The sequence below is a fragment of the Tenrec ecaudatus genome, chromosome 12 (assembly GCF_050624435.1).
Source record: "Tenrec ecaudatus isolate mTenEca1 chromosome 12, mTenEca1.hap1, whole genome shotgun sequence".
Classification (NCBI taxonomy): domain Eukaryota; kingdom Metazoa; phylum Chordata; class Mammalia; order Afrosoricida; family Tenrecidae; genus Tenrec; species Tenrec ecaudatus.
In genome coordinates this window covers 32,494,308-32,508,090 of record NC_134541.1, presented here as the reverse complement: position 1 = coordinate 32,508,090, position 13,783 = coordinate 32,494,308, and positions in this window count along the sequence as shown.

Sequence of the window (13,783 nt, the reverse complement as noted above, 5' to 3'; positions counted from 1 at the left end):
CTGACAGCCTTTGTTGCATATCCTCTTCTCAATTCAGCCTGAACTTCAGACAGCTCCCTCTCAATGTACTACAGAAGCAACCGTTGTTGAATGATCCTTAGCCAAATTTTATTTCCATGTGATATGCATCATGTTGTTCTATAATTTGTGCATTCTGTTGAGTCACCTATTTTAAATGGATACAAATATGGAACTTCCATTCAATTAACCAAATGGGTGTCTTCCAAATTTGGGGGCCATTGAGGAGTGAGTGGCTCCAGTGCTTCACCGGCTTGTTGAAATATGTCAACTGAAAATTTGTCAACGACTGCAGTCTTGTATTTAACAAATGCCTCAGGGAAGTTTAGCTTTCTTCCTTCATTTTCACTGGTTCTTGATCTTACACTATTTCTCAGGAAGTTTGAAAGTCAACTAGTTCTTTTGGGTACAGTATTTCTGTGTATTCTCCCATCTCCTCTCGTGCTTCCTGCAATGTTCAATATTTGTGCCCATGGCATCTTTCGATACTATAACTCGAGTCTTGATTTTTTTCTTTAGAGCCTTCAGATCAAGATACGATGAGCCTATTAGTTTTTTCATTTTCTTAATCCGGGTCTTTGCATATTTCTATCTTCAGTGCTCAATTCATCAAATCAGTTTTCAGAATTCAGGTGGTATATATTCTAATTCACATTTGGTTCTCTTGGAGTTGCTTTAATTCTCGCAACTGCAAACTGAATGTAAGTATGAGTGATTGATGTTGTGGCCCACAGTCAGCCCCTGGCCTTGTGTTCACTGCTGCTATCAAGCGTCTGCACCGTCTCTGAGCACAGGTGTAGTCTATTGATGTCGGCTGCTCTGTTTAGAGGAGTCCAGGTGTATAGTTGCCACTGTGTGGTTGCAAAACATATTGTGATGAGGAAGTTGTTAATCTTGCAAAATGTTATCGTGTAATCTCCAGATTCATTTCTGTCAAGAAGGAAGCATTTTCAAACTACTGTTCCTTCCTCTTTGTTTCCAACTTTGATATTGATGGGGATTTAGGCTGGTTCCAGCTTCTTGCTATTGTGAACTGTGCTGCGATGAACATGCGGGAGAAAACATCTGTTTGTGATCTGTTTCTTATTTCCTTTGGGTGTATGCCCAGTAATGGGATCACTGGCTAGTATGGTAGCTCATTTGCCGTCTGTTTTAGGTTTCACCTTATCGTCTTCCACAGCGGCTGTACGTATTTACAAGTCCACCAGCCGTGGATAAGAGTTCCAATCTCACCACATTTCCAATATTTGTTCTCGGATTTTAAAATTTGGGCTGCAGTTATGGGCATTAGGTGGTATCTCCTGGTTATTTTGACTTGCATTTCCTAGCTTTCCTAGCGATCTGAGTGTCGTCCTTTGTGAATCATTTATTCAGGGCCTTTGCACACTTTCTCAGGGAGTTGCTGGGTGTTTTCTTGTCGTAAACTGGTAAAATTCTGTAGATTTTAGTAATTAGTCCTTTGTCTCTTGTGTGGTTTCTATATATCTTTTCCCAGTGTGTTGGTTCTCTTTTTACACTTTTAATGAACTCTTTTGATGTGCACAAGTATTTTATTTTTAATTGGTCCCACACATCTAATGTATCTTTCACGAGACGTGTTTCCTTTGTTATTCCTGATAGCCAGCCCATTTCCTGAACTAGAGCTCCTAGCTTTGTCCCAATTTTCTAGTTGAGAATCCTAAAAGCTTTAGGTTTTGCATTTAGGTCTTTGATCCAATCCACCTTGAGTTTGTTCTTGTGCACGGAGTGAGATGTGGGTCCTATTTCATTCTTCTGCATGTGGATATCCAGCCTTTCTGACACCGTTTATTGAAGAGGGCACCTGCTTCCCATTCGGTGGTTGTTTTTGTTTTGTTTCCCTTTGTCAAAAATCAGTTCTCTGTATGTGGATGTTTTTATTTGGGGGTTTTCTGCCCTGATCCATTGGCCTGAGTATATATTGTTACATCAATACTGGGCTGTTTTGACAACTGTGGCAGTAGAGTAGGTTTTGAAGTCAGGTGTGCAAGACCACCTATCTTGAGGGGTTCTTTACCTACCCTGGGGCTATTCCCTTTCCACAGGAAGATGGTAATGTGTTTCTGCATTCCTTTGAAGAAGGATGCTGGGCTTTTCCCTGGGATTGTAGGTTGCTTGAGGATTTGTAGATTGCTTGAGGTAGTATTGACATTTTCACTATGTTGAGTCTTCCCATCCATGAACATGGGACAAGCTTCCATTTGTGCAGACCCCTTTTGGTTTCTTGCAGTAATGTTCTGTAGTTCCCTTCTTACAGATCTTTTGATTTGGGGTTACATTTTTCCTAGGTATTTCGCTTTTACATGGCTATTGTGAATGGAACAAATTCATTGGCATATTTTCTGCATTACCGTCGCTGGTATATAGGAATTCAGTTCATTTCTGCTTATTAATCTTGTACCTTCTGCTCTATTCAACTCCTCTATTGTTTCCAGCAATCCTGTTGTGGACCCTTAAGACTCTCAATATATAAAATCATATTGTCTGAAAATGCCATACGTTTCACTTCTTCTTTACTCAGTTGTACACTCTTGATATCTTACCATTGTCTTATGGTACTGGCTAGGACTTCCAGCACAATACTGAATAGAAGTGGGGACAAGGGGCGTTCTTGTTGGGTTTCCTTATTGACTGGAAATGTTTTCAGCTTTTCTCCCTTGTGTGTAATATTGGTTTTTGTGTTTTCATATATGACTTTTCTTGTCCTGATGATTTTCCCTTTGAATCCTTTATTCTTGAATCTTCATTGGGAATGGGTGTTGCATGTTATCAAATGCTTTTTCTGCATCACTTGATATGATCATATGGTTCTTGTCATTTTCTTGTTGATGTGGTGGATTACATTAATAGTTTTTCTAATGTTGAACCATCCCTGCAGCCCTGGTATAAATCTCATTTGGTTATGATGTGTCATTTCTTTTGATATGTTGTTGGATTCTATTAGCTAAGATTTTGTTGAGGATTTTTGCATCTATACTCATGAGTGCTATCCATCTGTAATTCCCTATCCTGTACGGTCTTTGTCCAGTTTTGATATTGGGGTTATGCTGGCTTCATAGAAGGAGTTTGAGAGTTCGCTGTCTCTTTATATGTTCTGGAAGATTTTCTGTAGGATTGGTGTCAGCTCTTCTCTAAATGCTTGGTAGAATTCTCCTGCAAAGGTATCTGGAGTGGAGCTTTTTAATTGTGGGAGTTTCTTGATGATTTTATCTATTTCTTCTTTGCTATGGAAGAACTGTTCAAGTTCTTAATGTCCATATGCATTACTCTGGGGAGAGAGTGAATTCCTGGTATTTGTCTATAGCCTCCAAATTATTGAATTTTTTTGAATACAGTATTTCATAATACTGCATAATTAATATTTTTATTTCATTTGGCTCTCTTGTGACTTCCCCTGATTCATCCCTGATTCTAGTTATTGACGTCTGCTCCTTCTTTTTTGTTGTTGTTGATAATTTTGCTAGCAGTGTGTTGATTTTGTTGATGCTATCAAAGAACCAACTTTTTGCTTTGTTTATTTTCCCCCCATGGTTCTTCTGCTCTACAGTTCTTTTCTTTCCACTCTAATTTTTATGATTTCTTTCTTTTGCTTTGGAAGGATTATACTGTTGACTCCGTTTTATAGCTGCTGGAGGTGCTGAGTTAAGGTGCTGACCATATCTTTCTCCTCTTTTTGCAAGCGTGCATTTATTGCAATAAAGTAACCTGTGATAACTTCCTTTGCTGCATCCCATAGGTTTGGGTATGTTGTATTGTCGATCTCATTGGTTTCTAGGAACTTCCTGATTTCTGCTCTAATTTCAGCTATTACCCATTAATTTTTGAGAAGTGTATTATTGAGTGTCCAAGAGTTTGCCTTTGTTTTATTCGTCTTTCTATTGTTGATGTCCAGCTTTACAGTGCTGTGGTTAGAGATGATTTGAATGACTTTTATGGGTTTGCCTCACATCCCTGCATGTGGTTTATTTTACAATATGAGTCATGCGCACTGGAGAAGATTGTGTATTTTTTGCTGTTGGTTGGAGGGCTCTGAAAATGGCTAGGAGTCAAGTTGTCCAATTGTATTGTCGCTCTTCAGATTTTTTTATTGTGTTTCTTACCGGTTGACCTATCTTTCTTTGAAAGCAGTGTACTGAAATAATCTACTCTAATTGTTTATCCGGCAATTTCTCTTCTCATATATTTGAGTTGCATTGACAAATTTGGGGGGTCTTTCATTGAGTGCACATATATTTACTATACTTATGGGTTCTTGGTCTATTGATGTCGTGAAGTTTGTGTAATGCCCATTTTTATCTCTCCTTATATCATGTACCTTGAGGTCTATTTGCCACAGATTAGTACTGCCAACCCTGCTTTTTTAAAAAAAAATGTCATTAGCTTGGTACATAGTTCTCTATCATTAGTCTCTCAGTTTATGTTTGTCTGTGAGTTTTGAGATGTGTCCCTTAAAGGCAGCAAGTGAATGGATGAATTTGTTGTCTAATCCAGTCTGCTAGTCTTTGTCTTTTAATGGGTGCATTTAAACTATTAACATGCTGTGTAATTCAATCTAAATGTAGATCAGTTGCCATCATCCACTATTTTTGTTTGCTATTTTCTTTTATTCTCCTTTCTAGGGTGGTGTGTGTGTGTGTGTGTGTGTGTGTGTGTGTGTGTGTGTGTGAGTTTTTTCTTGCCTTTGTTTCTCCGTTGCATGTGTAATGTTTTGGGTACTGTTTTCAGTGTGTTGCTTTCTGGTTGGTTTTATGCCCTGTGGTGGTTTTTCATTTCTCTGTCAATTTTAATGGAAAGGTTTGCAGGATAAAGGATTCTTGGATTGAAATTGTTTCCTCTCAAATTTCAAATTACTTTGCTCCACTTTCTTCTGTCTTGCATGATCTCTGCAGAGAGGTATAAGCTCATATTTGTACCTGTTTACCTTGTATGTGACTGCTTTCCCCCCTCTAGCTGCTCTCATGATTCTCTCTTTTCCCCTGAAATTGGGTAATGAGCTACTACATGTCTTGATGTGGTTTTGGGGGCATTTAATCTAATCGCAGTGTTCTCTGCGATTGCTGTTCTTCCTGAATGGTTATTGTCCACTCCTTTGTGATATTGGGGAAATTTCCTTCCAAGAATTCCTTCCTATTTTAATTGTAGGCTTATTTCTTTCTTCCTGCTCTGGTACCTCAATATTCAAATATTGTTTCAATTCATGGTATCCCACATCATTCTCAGGCTTTCTTCAGATTCGTTTGCTTTTTGTGTTTGATTGTTTCTCTTGTTTGTGGAATTCTGCTTGGTTATCTGTGAGATCGCTGATTTGCTTTTCTATTTCTTTCATTCTGTTGTTGAGGTTATTCATCTTTTTTTCCGATTTCCACTATGTCATTCCTTAGCTCCTACATTTTCGTTCTAGTGTGAGGATTCTAGATCTCTATTTATTTATTAGTCTTCATGATTGATCCCCTAATTTCTGGTACACGCCTAATCAATATTTTAATGCATTCTTTCTCTGGCAGTTCAAGGGCTTTTTGTGTGTAAACAATTGGGTTTGGGGCACCTTGAGTAATCTACTTGTTTCTTTCTATTTTTTATGGTAGCTGCTGATGTTAGCTGTTGTTTGTGCTGCAGTTTTGGCTGAGCTAAAGGTGATGCATACTCTTTTGGGATGTGTAGCAGAAAGGGGCTGGCTCTTTACGGTAGGGGAGGATCACATTGGTGCTATAAAACATATTGTGTGTAGATAAGGAAGGATTGTTAGTTGGGTGAGAAGGAGGATTAAGGTATAGCTTTTTTTTTTTTACATTTTATTAGGGGCTCATACAACTCTTATCACAATCCATACATATACATATACATACATCAATTGTATAAAGCACATCCGTACATTATCTGCCCTAATCATTTTTTTTAATCTTTTTATTGGGGCTCATAAGGCTCTTATCACAATCTGTACATACATCAAATGAGCAAAGCACCCTTATACATTCGTTGCACTCGTCACTCTCATAATTCACCTTCCACTTGGGTTCCTGGAATCAGCTCGGTTTAAGGTATAGCTTTTAAGAGGTGGTATCAATCATAGGAATCCTTCCTGCTAAGTGTAGTCGTTTTTGATGAGTTGGAGAAGAGAGTTATGGGAAATGCAATTTTACTTGGTAAGTTAAAGGAGGATGTGTGTTACTGAAGTGGAGGGAACAAGTTCCAGACGTTTGGTTGTGGGGTAAGAGAGGGGTATATTCAGAGACCCGTTGTGCCCTTGGCACCAGGAGAGGGACCTGGACCTCAGCTAGGGATATTCCCAATGGGAACTCTACTCTTCTGGGCTGCAATTGGTTCCAGCATCCAGGGGCTCCAGGAGTCCACACGGGTGTCCATAGGATGCACTCAAAGGGTAGACTCGTCCTAGGCCACGTCCCCACCCTGACAAGCCACTGAATGGGGTTGGAGGTTAGGGAGTGTATGAGAAGGGGAAGATGCCAGGAATTGCTGCCCTACAGAAAGGGAAGCAAAGAGCTGGTCTAAAAAGGGAAAGAGTGTGTGATGATCTCAGCTGAACTCTCTGTGGGAGAACTAAGAAAAGATCCTGGGGTTCTTCAAGACCCATTATTGTGTCCGGGTCACCCAATGTGGCCTCTGACCAGAAATCTGGTGATCACACAGTGAACTCTTCATGCAGCTGATCGTACATCATCGCCATCTTCCCGGAAGTCCTCATGACATCCCTTTCAGTGACTCCTTAGCACTGTTCTCTGCAGAGCATGTGCTACTTTGTTTCCCTCCACGTCTGCTGGCATGCTCCTCTGCTCCATGCTCCCCCACTGGCACACTATCTCTTCCCAAAGGGTCGCAACTATGGGATCAAGCATAAGAATTGATTACATGTTTTATCAATTTCTGACTGAAGACAATGGTAAAATTTTTCGGTTTTCATCACTAGCTTTTGGTAGGTACATAAATTTGAATAATGGTTGTATTGCCTGTAGTTGCTGGTGTTCAGGTAGTTGTTCTTCGATCCCAGGCAGCATTGGACTTCAATAGATCTTGAAATCTCCTATTTGATCATGGGTGTGATGCCATTCCTCCTGAAGTTGTGATTTCTGGCAGTGCAAGCCATATGGGTGTCTGATTCAAACTATTAAATGATGCAGGAAACATCAAAAGAAGATGGCTACCAAAGACTTACAAGCTACTTACTCAATAAATGGAGTCACACAGACACAGACAGGAGATGGCAATAATACACAAAAATCACGCATAATCACTATACCCCAAACGAACCTGTCAACATTCAAGAAGGAACTATTTCAGGATCAAGAACTAATAAAGTTAAAGGAAAACTCATGCAGCATCGAAAACATTTAACAAAATTAAGGCCTCAGAGATTGCTGGAAAGTCCATTGAAACCTTTCAACAAGCTGATGAAGCAATGATACACTCGCTCGTCTATGCCAGGAAATTTGGGACACCACTACTTGGCCAACTCCAGGGAGAAATTCATTTTTGTACCCATTTCAAAAGAGGCAACCCAACAGAATGTGCAAATGAGAGAACACTATCGTTAATCTCATAGGCAAATGACATTTGACTGAAGATCCTCCAACAATGACTGCGGCAGTACTTTGGCAGGGAGCTGACAGAAATTCAGGCAGACTCAGAAGAGGATATGGAAAAAGTGATATTATTGCTGTTATCACATTGATCCCGACTGAAAGCAGAGAATGACAAAAGGATGTTAATCTAGTCTATTGACTATGCAAAGAATTCGGATGAGTGGACTTGGTGGACCATAACCAACTATGTATAGCCTTGAGAAAAATGGAAATTCCATAGCACTTCATTGAGCTCATGTGAAACTTATACATGGATCAACTCATGTACAAGTGGAGGTGTATAAACAGAAGAGAGGAAACACCACACAGTTTAAAATCCAGAAAATTATGTATCAAGGGAAATTGATGTAAGGTATGAAAATAATACACTATAACTTATCATGATGGAGGGCGGGAGAGGGCGGGAGAGGGAGGGATGGGGAATAATGAGCTGATATCAAGGACTCAAGTAGAAAGAAAATGCTTTGAAAATGATGACGGCAGCATGTGTACAAATGTGCTTGACACAAGGGATGATTGTGTGGATTGTGATAAGAGATATAAGAGCCCCCAAATTAAAAAAAAGAGAGAGAGAGAAGATATCCTCAAGAAAAATAAAGAAAAGATTTAAATTGTCAAGGATTTCATCTTGCTTCAATCCACAATCAATGCTCACTGACGCAGCAGTCTGCAGACCAATGAAATATTGAATTGAGTAAATCACCTGCACAAGACCCCTAAAGAATGTTAACAGAGAAGCACTTTGCCGACTAAGGTGCGCCTGACACAGGCCCTGGAATTTTCAATCCCCTCATCCTAATGTGAAAGTTGAACACTGAATAAGGACGACGGTAGAGGAATTGATGCAATTGAATTATGCTGCTGGCAAAGAATCTTGAAAGCACCCTGGCCTAGAAGGACCAAAAAGCTGGGATACTCCTGAGATGTAAGGACGGCACACGGTGTCTCAGGGACTTTGCAGAGGTTGTCGGGAGAAGCTCTCTCAGGAAAAGAAACACATCATGTTTGGTAAAGTGGACGGGTGGTGAAAAGGGGAAGCCTCTTTCTTTGGACAAGACTGAATGGATGGATTCAGTGGTTGAAACTGTGGGATCAAGCAGAAGAGTAATTGTGAGGATGTGCAGATGGGGCGCTGTTTTGTTCTGTTGTGCATACAGTCGTTAGGCGTCCAAATCAATAGGTGGCCCCCAAGAACAATAACCTGCAGCTTGATGCTGTTGTGGGCTGGATACATGAGCTGAAGCCCAGGGGATGTGATTCAATTGTCCGTCCAGGACTCGTCAATGTGGGCACCGTCTGCCTCTAGGTCTTTCTGTCCAGATCCATGCTCAAGTCTCAACGTTGAACAAGGCCTGAGAGACCAGGTTTTCCTCCAGCCACCTCATGAAGATTAAGCCCACAGAGAGGAGGGATGGACTACACTCACCCAGAAGGCCCAAGGCAGACCTGGAGGAAATGTCGAGTCACTCGCCATCCAGGCCAAGGCTTTTCAACTGGACAGTGATGGTTCCCACTGTACAAGTCAGACTGGACCCCGATTATCATGGAAATATGAGAACCCTAATAAGCCTTCTCACTGTCAGCCACTTATTGGCTCAGGACTTGCTGTGTCTGACTCCCTATTGGGGAGAGCACCAGGAGGGTCAGGGTGTCCTATGCAGGTCCCTGAGGCAGAGCCACTGGGCCAAGGCCACATAGTTCAAGTCAGTGTTGGGATGGTGACCTGGATCAGTCTCACCCAGAGCCCACATGATCAATGACTGCACCATTCCTTAGAGAGCTCTTTATAGTGTTTTCCAGGTGGGGAAACTGAGGCCAGTGTTGTTCAAGACTCCAGTGCCCAGAAGCAGAAGCCACATAATACAAGGGAAGCACCCACTGGGTGCCATACCTGGGCTGAGGCTTGAATATCTCTTATCATCCTTATATATCTATTTTGGAAAATTTCCAACATAGCAAAATTAGGGAGAATCAAAGGTGTGACAAATGGCGGTTATCAGTACCCTGCATTCCTTGTTCCACCTGCTCCGGGCTTTGCTGGACAATGGAAAGAGGATGCTGGCCATTGTGGATCGTCCCCACACACGTACACATCCATTCTCCAGTGTGCGTCCTGCATGTGTGTCCTAGTCTCTTCCTCGCAGTCAGCCAGAATCAGGGGAGTCCCTCATCCCGTTTTACAAATACGGAAACCGCGGCTTCTCCAACGGCCCCTCCTACAGCGGCAGGGAGCCTGGGAGTGGAGCTTATTTGCTTGTACCCACTTTGCTCTCATGATGATCGCCACGTTAATGACAGATACTCATTCAAAGAGTCTGAGGCCCCCCTAAGTGCAAAGAATGTTCTAAATGCTGAGGGTCAATGTGAACCCCCGCCTTCGTGAACATGACTTTATAGTGGGAAGCAAAGACAAATCCAATTTCGGGAGGTCACGGAGCAGGATGGGACAACAGACTTGGGAGGGGAGGCTCAGATGGGGTCAGGGCCAGAGCCCCTGAGAGGAACAGAGGCCTGACCTCACCTGACGGAGCACCCTGGGCCTCAGGAAACCAGCACCCCAGGCACAAGGAGCATCACATCATGATCTGGAATGTTCTGGGAGCAACCCTGAGGCCGATGTAACTGGAGGGGTGTGGGTTAGGAAGCCATCAGGCAGAGCCAGAGGAGCTGGGTCTCTGGGCAGGTGGCACCAGCAGGCCAGCCCATGGTGGGACCTTCATTCTGTGCAGCATCTGAGCTCATTCGCTGCGTGGTTCTGTGGCATGGACCAATGTATATACCCCAGATGAGAGTCTGAAGGTCCAAGAGGTGATGAGATTCACTCAAGGTCATGCAGCTGGTGAAGGCAGAGCGAGGGTTTGGACCCAAGCCTGTGAACCCTGCTTCACCCTCGTCACAGGCGCTCCTGCTCCCATTCTCACCCCTCCAGTCCCTTCACCTCATCACTGTTGCAGTGAGTCAGCTCCTCTCAGTCCAGATCAGAGTGTCCCAGGGGTACGCTCTGCATGGAGAGTTCATGCCATCTACTCACCTGGATGAGGGGTGAGGATTCATGAGAGGGGGAAGAGATGGAGGAGGGGTGTCTTGCCTCCAGGTGTTTCTGCCATGCTCCTTGCATGCATAGCTGTTCAGTGGGGGTCTAGAGTGTGTGTCTGGCATCGCTGAATGACAAAAACCGAGAAGCACTCCACAACTGACTCAAAGGCTGGCAGTTTGAACCGCTCTGGGGTAGCTCAGAAGAAAGGCCTGGCAAACTCCTTCCAGAATGTCAGGGATTTGAAAACATTTTTGGCACCCACGTCGATTATGGCAAACATGGAGAGGCCGGGAGGCAGAGTCAATCTGACAGTTGCTGGGTTTTACTGCTGTGTCGGACATTGTCCTAGACAAGGGATTGATAACATCCTAGGTGGCTGTTAGTGGAGAGTCACAGTGATGTAGGGAAGACTACATCTCATCCACAGTGACCGGCATCCACTTTCCAATATCCCAGCAAATCCAGGAGCAGGGTTCCTATGGGTCCCAGGGAGTAGTTAAGGTTTCAGAGCAGAGATGAGAGAAGGGGCTTAGGACTAGACAGTGGCAGAAAGCCCTGGCAGTCAGAGGCCGTGATATCAGTGACGGAGCCCTGGGAGCAAGGAAGGCAGCGGACTGATAGCTACCATTTGCCATACTTTTTGTTCCCAATATTGCATCTCTGTGAAGGTGGGGATGGGACAGGAACCAGTATTTGGCCAGCACCACGTGTATGACAGCCGCTGAGGAGGACTGGCTGGATCATGAGGACTTCAGGACACCCAGGGGTAGATGTGTCCCCCACTTTATGGGTGATGAGGCCCAGAGATGGGTGCTGAACTGGCCCCCGAGCCCACACTTCTAGCAGCATGTGCAGTCGCTCTCCTCTGTGATGCTGAGATGCAGAGGACATGACAGTGCCAGGCTCAGTGCTGTTGGCAGCTCCACCCTGCCTCTGATGCCCCTTGTCTGATGCTTCTTGTCTCTGTGGGTCTCCCTGGACACAGGCCCCACCACTCCCAGCATGGTGATGAGGCTGGCCACAGCCCTGTCTTGGTAGATCAGTCCCATCCCCTCTCCTGCGAAGAGTAGTTGGTGCGTGAGTGCTGCTCACCACACACACACACACACACACACACACACACACACACACACACACACACACACACACACTCAAGGTTCTGGAGAGAAGCTGCTGCCAGAAACAGCAAGGAGGGGGAGGGTGTGATACTGGGGAGGAGAAGATACAGGAAGGGGGCCTGAGATCTGGTCTCAGCCATGGGGTTTGCCCAGTGAGGACACACTGGAATCCATTGTTCTACCATCTCTTGGGCACCAGAAGGCATGCCCACAGGCTGAACACAAATTCACAATGTCTCTCTCCTGCCCGGAACAAAGCTGGAGGGCTGCTCAGGGCATCTGCAGCATCGCTCATGGCCGTGCAAGGCTGAGGTGCCAGCTGCGGGGAGGACTTGCCAAGGTCACCTTGAGGGACAGTGGACAACGCAGGATGGCTTAAGGTCACTGTGTCCTGTACAGAAGTCTGCCACCAATTCTCCACTCCATCTCCACCTCTCTTCCTGTCTCTATCTGCGCTCTCCTCTCTCTACCCGTCTCTTTCTACATCTCGCTCTTTTCTTCTAGGGTCTCTTTCCCCTCAGTTCCTCCCACTCACTGAGGTCCACCTTTCTCCATTTCCCACCCCATCCTCCGCCCCCCGCACAGTCAGGCTCTGGGCTGTTCTCAGAGGTCCCTTCCCATCTCACATCAGCATCTTCCTATGAGGTCATTGTCCTTCTCAAGGCCTCCCCTTGTCGCCCACACTCCTCTGCCAGCTCCCTGTCTCCTGTCTGAAAGAGACCTGTGATCCATGCCCCAGCTGCGCTCCACTGCCCAGCCAGGCAGCCCTGGATAACTAGAGTGGGTGCAGCATCCATGGGCCCCACAGCCTGTTCACTGTCCCCTGGCCTAGGGGTACCGGCAGGTCTGGTGGCGGACAGCTGAGCCGCAGCCCCTCCCCCTCAGTCACTGTTGACATTGTGACAAAAACAGCCTCCCTGTGCCCAGCCAGGTGCTCAGGGACTACTGTGTGTTTCCCGTGTCCTTCTCAGGACAGAGCAGGGGTAGGGGGCATCATCCCATCCCCTAGAGAAGGAGGCACTCACTCAGAACCCACGGAGAAGCTGGTTCACAGGGAATGCGGGTCCAGCCCTGATCCACTCCAGTCCAGCCCAGCCCAGGTCACATGACTCCAGAGGCAACCTCTTCCTTTGACTCAGTCTCTGCCTCACAAGTATTGAGTCCCCAGGAGAGTCCAGGTGGGGTCAGAGGGCCATGTCCCAGAAGAGGAAGGGGAGGCTCAGAACAGGGAGGATGAAGGCCCTTTGCTGGGCTCCTCCTGAGCAGCCCTCTGACCCACTCAGTCACCTGAGCCATGCCTGGGGTCTCACCCTGCAGGACACCCTACCTCTCCCACAGCTCCACAGGCTAGACTCCAAACTGCTGAGCCCAGCTCCCTGCTGGGCAAGGCATCCTGGGCCAGGCGACACACACAACCTGAGCTCCTGCCCCAGCACAGACCCTCACCCCCATCTCCCAAACAAACACCTACAAGCTATGTCCTCTCTGGAAATCACCAGCCCCCTGTCCTCCTGCTCAATGTAGAGGCAAAGTCACAGCCCAGCTGGGACATGGCTCATCCAGAGGGATGCAGGGTGCGTACATGGTGACACCACACCACCCTCTACCTGTGCACATTGCCCCCTGTGTGCCTCAGTTTCCCTGTTTGCCTGGCAGCTCACTGTGTGGTCTCCTGTGAGATTGTGTGAGGTGGTGCAGGGAAGAATCTGAGCACATGGTGGGGCAGGGCTTGCTCAGAGAGGGCTTGTTGCTGACCGACGCTGGAGCTCACAGACGGCTGCAGGATGAGTAACAGCCCTGTGTTCCCTGCAGGACTGACAACAAGCCAGGAGGAGCTGCAGGTGATCCAACCTGAGACGGTATCAGTTGCAGCTGGACAGACGGTCACTCTATCCTGCCAGCTCTCCTCTCTGCATCCCCTGGGGTCCATCAAGTGGTTCAGGGGGACAGTCCCAAATCGCCAGCTAATCTATGATTATAAAGGAACCGGAGAC